Genomic DNA, 9,317 nt, shown 5'->3' on the forward strand with positions numbered 1-9,317 from the left:
AAGTGCTATTAAACAGACTTTATTAAACACTAAACGAGTAACTTAACATCCCACAGTGCATACTCAGTTATTCAATTTACAGATCCAAAGATAAACAAAACAGAACGCGAAAACATTAAAAAAAAAGAAAAAAAACTTTTATAAGCAAAAGCTTATATACAGACTTGCTAGACAACCAAACCGAAACATAAAAAAAAACTTGACGACGCTAAACTCCGAGGTCGTCCTAACCCTTCTTTTCGTTTCCTGATTATAAGAAAATTTTGAGTAAAATAGGGGTGAGCATGAGGCCCAATAGGTGCTATAGTAATGGTTTGAGTAAAAAGATTTTCGAAAATAATACTTTACTTTATCATACTAATATTCTTGTCACGTGTAAATCACCATACACGTACAAGTATAACTTGCAGAAATGTGAGTGACAGAAATTTAAATATGTCTCTAGATAAACGTGTACTATCTCACTAGGACAAAAATCGTCATCCGGTGCGACGGATGTCGCACCGAATACCCCAAAAGTCGCACCTCAAAGTCCGTTGCGAAAGGCATTAGGTGCGACATGTCGCACCTAATAGTCATACCTTTAGGTGCGACACTTTCAGGTGCGACAATGTCGCACCGAATATGTTTTTTAAATTAAAAAAAAAATACAAAATCAGCGACGGGACGGGGAGGCTAATCCAAGCAGCGGGGCGGCGGCGCGGGGGCTGGTCCAGGCGGCAATGGGGCGGCGGGGCGGTGGCTGGTCCAGGCGGCAATGGGGCGGCGGCATGGGGGCTAGTCCAGGTGGCGATGGGGCGGGCGGTGCGGGGGCTGGTCCAGGCGACGGGCGGCGGGGTGGTGGCTGGTCCAGGCGGCGGCGGGGCAGGTTGGGAGAGAGAGACAGAGTGAGAGACGACCAGTGAGATAGAGAGAGAGGACCGGCAGCAGCGGAGCGGGGAGGGACGGCGGCGGGGCTGGCTGGCAGAGAGAGACAAAGTGAGACGATGAGAGAGAGAGAGTGAGAGAGACGGCAAGTGAGACAGAGAGAGGGGGACGTACCAGGGAGGCAGCGGCGGAGCGGGGAGGGCCGGCGGCGGGGAGGGACGGCGGAGTGAGGTCTGGCTGAGAGATAGACCGTTGAGAGAGAGAGAGAGAGAGAGAGAGAGAGAGAGAGAGAGAGAGAATGTGTGAAAAAAGGAGAAAACTCGGTGATTAAAACCCCAAAAACTATTAGGTGCGACACTGTCGCACCTAATAATCATATTGGTTGCGACAATGTCGCACCCAATATGATAAAAAAAAATCGGCGGGATTCGGCGAAAAATTTAAATTTAAAACCCTTTGGGTGCGACAATTGTCGCACCTAAAGGTATTAGGTGCGACAGATGTCGCACCTAAAGGTATTAGGTGCGACAATTTCATATTAGGTGCGACTTTGTCGCACCGAATACCACTAATCATCAGTGAAATTTTTAGTCGCTTGGAGGACTATCTGGTGCGACATGTCGCACCGAATATGTGCTTAGGTGCGACATTAAGGTGCGACATGTCGCACCTAATACCTTTCCGCACCCAATATGTTAATTTGTAGTAGTGTCTCCTGAGCCGTCCTGCCAACTTAACTCGTGGCAGTCATCTGATCAAAGAAAGGTGCACTCTCCACACCGTATAAGTGTGTGTGTGTGTGTGTGTGTGTGTGTGTGTGTGTGTGTGTGTGTGTGTGTGTGTGTGTGTGTGTGTGTGTGTGTGTGTGTGTGTGTGTGTGTGTGTGTGTGTGTGTGTCTGTGTGTGTGTGTGTGTGTGTGTGTGTGAATCCGGCTTATCCAGGATATACGAAACGTTTTCTTTCGCAAATACATGATATATGTATAATATCAAAAATATACTCAACTTCATAATCGGATATCCCGAGTTGAAGTTCCGCCACATTTTATAAAAACGGTTTTGGGTTTCGTGGAACATTCGCAACCATTTTCATTTCGAAAATAATATATACTTGAAGCCAAACCATAAAATCAGGAGAGAATGGTTATATTAATCTACCTCGAGATTAAGCGTCTATGTCGTTTGTCCACGAGACGTTCACTTATTCCGTGAACCCGATGTTCACTAATTCGAGAATCCAGACGTTCACTTACACCGTGAACCATCTAAACGGCTTTCAATCTCGAGCCCTATCAAGATAAATCAAACCGACTCTGAATCTGAATTCTACGAGTAATTCACAATACTCATACTCAAACGTACGATTTAAATCGTACGACCCAAAGACATATCTAACTATAAAAATCCAAAACTCGCATTTTCTGAACGAGTCTAATTTCATTTCCATAATGAAATCTGAAAATTAACAACCTCGGCGATATTCAAGAGTAATCAAGCATCCAATCAAATTCTTTGGGTAAAAAATCCTCAAATCCATAAACGTGCTTTTATTATTTTTTTTTCCTCTTACGACTTACCTCGAAACCGACTTAAAATTCAAAACATAATGGCCTCGTTTTGCATTGCTTTGTTTTTAAAAAAAAAAGTGTTTTTAGATTTAGTTTTTGAAAAAAAACTGTTTTTTTCAAAAACTGACAAGGTGTTTGGTAAAAAAAAAACTGATTTATCATTTGGTAAAATAAATATATTATAGTAAAAAGACTAAAATAGACATGCTCTTAATAATTATTAATATGCTTATTTATATACATATATATATATATATATATGAATAATATTTTGTACGATGATATTACAGTAATTTATATACCAAACTTAAAAACATTTTTTTTTTCTAAAAGCTAAGAATCCTAGTTTTTCCATCTCATGTACAAAATCTAAAATCGCTTTTGAAGTTTTTTTGTAAAAACAGTTTTGTCAAACACTAGATAAGCAGTTTAGTTTTTTCGAAAAACAAAAAGAGAGCTTTTTAATCTGAACCAAACGCAGCTAATAACGTACTAACTCAGAACGACTCGTACAAAATAATTTAAATTTCGTGACAACAAAATAATTCGCTAAACTCGGAACGACTCGTACAAAATAATTTAAATTTCGTGACAACAAAATAATAACAAAATAATTCGCTAAACTCTAAACGGACGCTTCGCGAGTCTCCGAGCCAAAATCGAAACTGAAACGTTTTCCCCCCTTGGCCTCCTCCCGGTCTTGTCTGGCCTCACCTCGTCGTCGTTCGGGTGGCAGCTCCGTCATTCCTCGGGCCGCGTCCTCAACGTCCCGAACAGTCGATGTGGGCTTTGCGTAGCCCGCCCTAATTGAGCCTAGACCCTCGACAACAAACTTGCAAACAAACAAAGCTCATCAACCATATCAATAATCCTTCAGCCAAACCAAACACGTCAACATGTCACAAAAATTCCGAAACATCGTGAACCACAAAATTTCTGACTCCAAAATCCATAACAACCACTCTCAAATCATCAGTAACTCATACTCAGAATTTCATACCCAATATCACATAGCCAACCACATTCCAAGCGGCCAAACCAAAAATTCAAAACCAAACTTGTCAAAAAAATCCGAAATTTCTCAAAATCTCAGCATAATTAAGCACAAAACAATCCAAGAACATTTCCAATACCATCAACAATCTCACAATCCAAAAAGCCCCAAATTCATGAACACATAAACCCTAATTCCCAAATTCGGCCAAAAAAAATCAAGAGAAAATCCAAGCAAACAATTTCAATCCAACATTCCGAGTACTAATCATCATAAACACACTTTAATTTCACAAATCAACGTCAAAATCCAAAAGCCCCAATTCCAAAACTAAGAACCCTAATTCGGATTCAAATTTGGGGGAAAACAAATTCTCACCTTGATTCTGTTAAATTTCTCCTCTCCGGTGCCCTTTTCCTCTATTTCCGGCGTCCCTCCTTGGTCCGGCGTCCTTGCGCTTGTGGTGGTCGCTATTCTCGGGCGAGGCGCGCGCGGGTTTTAGGTCCGCTCGTGAAGGAGAAGGACAGGGTGGTCTAGTCGAGCTAGAATGAAGAGGATGAGAAGAAGAAGATGATGGTGGTCGGACGATGATGATGATGTCCTTTTGAATTTTTTTTTCTTTCTTTTCTTTTCTTGTGCAGGTCGGGCGCGCGGGATGGAAAAGAAGGGAGAAGTAGAATCGGCAAGAAGAAAGAAGAAATGAGGAAGAGAGAAGGAAAGGATTTTCCTTTTACATGAAGATAAAGTTTCTTATTTGCTCATTAAGTCCCTTTTATCTCGACCTTTACAAACTGACCCTGAACTCAAAGTTTCTTTCAAATGGCTCCAGAAAATCATTACAACCATGTCATTGTCACAAAAAATTTTGATTGAATCCGTAACTAATCGGAATTTTAATTAAATGATTCGAACCGAGAATTTCCTCGTTCGTTCCTCATTAATTCAAATATATTTAAGGTTTCTCGGAAATAATTCTCGTCCTTGAGAATTTATTTCTTAAATTAAATTCCGGAATATCTCTTCGAAAAATAATTTATTATTCGAGACGAACTCGATAAATCTTTTACTTTACCCTGAGATTTCTCCTTACCTTAATATATCTCAAACTAAGTCGATAAACTTATTATTCCAACCCTAAATGATTGAAATAATTCTTAAAAAAAATTATTACATAATTTTCTCGTCCATTAAACTCTGAGCAAAATATATTTTCATTTTCTTTTCTCATCCTTTTGAGGAACTTAATTTACAATATTAATCTTAAAATTTCGAGTCGCTACAAGAATGATGACTGGGAGTTAGCTTTACTTCCAAAAGGGCACAAGGCGATCGGTGTGAAGTAGGTGTACAAGGCAAAGAAGAACTCGAAAGGATAAGTTGAAAGATACAAGGAAAGATTGATGACAAAAAGCTATAGCTAAAGAGCTGGCATCGACTATGACGAGGTATTTGCTACTGTTGCTAGATTACAGACTGTTAGACTAATCATATCTCTAGCAGCTCGAAACAAATGGAGGATACATCAGATGGATGTCAAACCGGCATTCTTAAATGGAGTTCTTGATGAAGAAGTCTACATCGAGCAACCATAAGGCTATGAAGTTAAAGGAGAAGAAGACAAAGTCTTGAGGCTGAAGAAGTCGCTCTATGGACTGAAGCAAGCCCCAAGAGCTTGGAATGCTCAAATCGATAAGTACTTCAGAGGAAGAGGTTTCATCAAGTGTCCATACGAGCACGCACTTTATATTAAAATTCAAAACGATGATATATTGATTGTATGCTTGTATGTAGATTACTTGATCTTCGCTGGGAGCAATCCAAGCATGTTCGAGGAATTCAAGAAAGAGATGACGAAGGAGTTTGAGATGACTGACATTGGATTCATGTCTTACTACCTTGGCATTGAAGTAAAACAAGAAGATCATGGAATCCTAATAAGTCAAGAAGGCTATGCCAAAGAGGTGCTCAAGAAGTTCAAGATGGATCACTCAAACTCAGTCAGCACGCCAATGGAATGTGGAATCAAGTTGTCAAACCACGAGGAAGGAGAAAAAGTGGATCCAACACTCTTCAAGAGTTTGGTTGGAAGCCTGCGATATTTGACGTGTACGAGGCCTAACATCTTGTATGCAGTCAGAGTCGTCAGTCGACACATGGAGCATCCAACTACTACTGATTTGAAGACGGCAAAGAGGATTCTTTGCTATATCAAAGGTACGACAAATTTTGGCTTGTACTACTCTGCTTCTAACAATTACAAGCTTCTCGGATACAGCGATAGCGACTGAGGTGGAGACATAGATGATCGAAAAAGCACAAGTAGATTCGTGTTATACATGGGAGACACAGCCTTCACATGGATGTCGAAGAAGCAACCAATTATAACTCTTTCCACTTGCGAGGCGGAGTACGTAGCTGCCACTTCAGGTTTCTGTCATGCAATTTGGCTGCGAAATTTATTGAAGGAGTTAAGTTTGCCACAAAAGGAACCAGCTGAGATCTTCGTGCACAATAAGTCAGCAATAGCTTTGGCGAAGAACCCAGCCTTCCATGATCGAAGTTAGCACATTGACACACGTTATCACTACATTAGAGAGTGTTACCAAAAAGGAGGTGCAATTGGAGTACGTGAAGACAAATGACCAAGTAGCTGATATCTTCACTAAACCCATCAAGCGAGAAGACTTCGTCAAATTAAGAACTTTACTTTGAGTAACAAAATCAAGTTTAATGGGGAGTGTTGAATAACTCAACTTGATTTAGGTTATAATATTTGGGCTTAGATATTTCTAGTTGTAGTTAGGGCCTTTGGTATTTTTGGCCTATTTTAGCTGTCATATTATCTAAAATATTCATGATATGTCTAGGAAGCTTAAAGAGAATAAATTCTAGAATAATCTTGTAATTTCTAAGATAGTAATTAATCAGGGGAATTCTCTAAAAAAATGTTTTATTTAAAGATTTCTATAGACTAGTATAAATAGAGATGTAATCCTACACTTTTGTATCAAGCCAAATAAAAAGTTTTCATTTCTACAAAGAAATTTTCCTACCTCTCTAGTTTTTACTCATATCTCAAAATTTCCAAACCTCCATCCTAAACACCTAAAATACTTAAACACTTTCTCCACATACCCAAAACTTCCTTCCAACAACCTTATTCGACTTGATTTGGTTAAGATCACCGCCGGTAAAACACGTCTACTTCTTCAACACGTCGAGCTCCAAGGTGGTTTCAAGGCTCAAACACTCGTTATACACTAGTACAAAAAACAGCATTGGGTGCGACTTTTTTCGCACCTAAAGGTCGAAAGTCGCACCCATTGATACCTTTAGGTGCGACTTTAGGTGCGACAAAGTCGCACCTGACAGTTCGCACCTAAAGGTCATGGGTGCGACTAGTCGCACCCGATGGTCATGATTTTTAGGTGCGACTTTTAGGTGTGGATATTCGCACCCATAAGTCAGAAAAAATGTGCGAAAAAGTCCGCGGGAAGGCCATTGGGTGCGACTAGTCGCACCCATAAATTTGGCGGGTAGGCCAACGGGTGCGACTAGTCGCACCCGATTGCCTTCGCGCCAAGTCTTTGGGTGCGACTAGTCGCACCCAATGGCCTTCGCGCCAAGTCTTTGGGTGCGACTAATCGCACCCGTTGGCCTACCCGCCAAATTTATGGGTGCGACTAGTCGCACCCGATAGTTGTTTTTAAGTTTTTTTTATTTATTTATTATTTAATATTTATTAATTAGAAATTCATTAATTACGAATTCTATAATTGTAATCAAATAACTAAATAGTTTATTAATTAGAAAATTCATTAATTAATATTTATAATCATAATAAAAACTAACCATTTGTTGTTCGATTACAATAATTATTATAATGTACGACAAATAATTAAAATAAATGTTCATTCTTTTCCCTTTCCTTTTCCTCTGTTTGTAAACCAATCCTTGAACATTTTACTCCCTCTTCCGCCAAATCTTCCTCCAGAACTGCTGCTATCTCCTCGTCCACTTCCGCTCGTACGCTCACTGCCGCTCGTACGCTCTCGCTGGTAATTTGCTGAACCTGGCGGCGTCGTCTGAGCATCTGCCATTGAAACTGATGGCGGCGTTGTCTGATGCATAGGGTGCATCTGAGGCGACGGCGTCGTCTGAGGCATCTGTGGCATCATGCCTTCTTTGTCGGCGACGACGGGGTGGGAGAGAAGGAGAGAGTCGGAGACAGAGAGATAGAGGCGCAGAGGTTTTTTTGGGCGAATAGGTTTTTTTGGGTGTTTGAATGAAAACCCATCGAGCATGCTTTATATATAAAGACTTTTAAATTTGGGTGCGACTTTGTCGCACCCAATGACACCTTTGGGTGCGACTAAGTCGCACCCAATGACATTTTGTAAAAAAGGGGGAAGTTTTGGCCGCCGAAATTTTTTAGGACATTTAGGTGCGACTTAGTCGCACCTATAACTTTGGAGACAGTATTGGGTGCGACTAAGTCGCACCCAATAGTAGTACCACACTATTGGGTGCGACTAGTCGCACCCAAATTCAAAAAATTTCCCGAAAATTTTCCAGCGCTTAATTGATTTTTGGGTCCGACTATTCGCACCTGAAAGTCTTTTTGGTGCGACTTTTAGGTGCGAATAGTCGCACCCAAAAGTCAACCGCACCGGAAAACTGTATTTGTAGTAGTGATACCTTGCTCTCCGCCACTTCTTTCCCCTCGCCGGAAACATCGTCCGGCCGGAATCCTCACCCGGTCCTTTCATCCGCTATGTCGAAGGCGACGGCGTTTCGTTCTCTGTCGCCGAGCCCGGCCCGGATCTCGACTTCCACGTCCTCTCTGAGGCTGACGTGGCATTCGAAGCCGCAAAGTACCATGATCTTGTGCCCGACCTGGCTCCACCATGCGGTGCTCGACAGGAGATCGGTAGACATGTTCGTCAAGTCCTGGCCCATATTTCCAGGTGCGCATTAGTGGACACATTATTAATTAATATATGACCAGTAGCTGTCCGATTCTATATAAATAGCATTATATTGTCGAACCATTTATATTAATTTTTTTATTTAGATTAGAGCAGATTGGATCTATGAGGAGTGCGGACCTTATAACAGAGGAGTCGAATATAATTAACCTTACGACTACACCAACCCATCCCTTTGAATTTATTTAGGTAGAATACGTAATTATATATTTGTGTGTAAAAGATTCGCAACTTTTCAACCATCGTCCATATAAAACAAAATTATGCTCGAGTAAATTTGCCAGAGAGCGTCTAATATATTGAGGAAAATGGACAATATTGAGTATTTATTGTCTATTAAGCTGCTGTATTTAGGCAAAGTCTTGAGTGGGGTCCACTCAATGGAATTTGATAATTCTTTCGTATTATTCTTCCTTGCGGAATGGGGTATAATATCGATTATAAATTTGCCAAAAACGGAGCTAGAATGAATGAGAAATTGATGTGTGGAGTATGCTTTATGTCACAATGAGAATGGGCGAACTGACTAAGTCAGTCCAGCTCGACTGGACGAGGCGAGCTCAATTAGACGAGCTCGACTGGGCGAGGCGAGCTCAAGTGGGCGAGGCAAGCTCGACTAGACAAGCTCGACTGGACGAGCTCGACTGGACGAGCTTGACTGGACTTAGTGACGAAGTCAGTTCGATTGGACGAGCTGGACATGGAGAGCTCTACGGGACTAAGTGTCGAAGTCTCTCCAGCTCGACTGGACGAGCTCGACTGGACGAGCTCAACAGGACGAGCTCGACCTGACGAGCTCGACTGGACTTAGTGACGAAGTCAGTTCGACTGGACGAGCTCGACTAGACGAGCTCGACCAGACGAAGAGACAGAGCATACGTTTGAGACTTAAAGCCAACA

The 9,317-nt window shown here is 41.3% G+C and overlaps 1 long non-coding RNA gene across 1 annotated transcript; it reads right to left on the reverse strand.

Annotated features, from left to right (window-relative positions):
- Positions 1-2,942: 2,942 nt before the first annotated feature.
- LOC149407281 (uncharacterized) lies at positions 2,943-4,128 on the reverse strand. Its single transcript, XR_016301341.1, has 2 exons — positions 3,808-4,128; positions 2,943-3,267 (listed from the first exon to the last, which is right to left on the reverse strand). It is a non-coding gene; the product is annotated as an uncharacterized LOC149407281 (long non-coding RNA).
- Positions 4,129-9,317: the final 5,189 nt, after the last annotated feature.

Source organism: Urtica dioica, chromosome 1 (genome assembly GCF_054948205.1).
Source record: "Urtica dioica subsp. dioica isolate 48M chromosome 1, U.dioica_male_clone48M_v1_H2, whole genome shotgun sequence".
Lineage (NCBI taxonomy): Eukaryota > Viridiplantae > Streptophyta > Magnoliopsida > Rosales > Urticaceae > Urtica > Urtica dioica.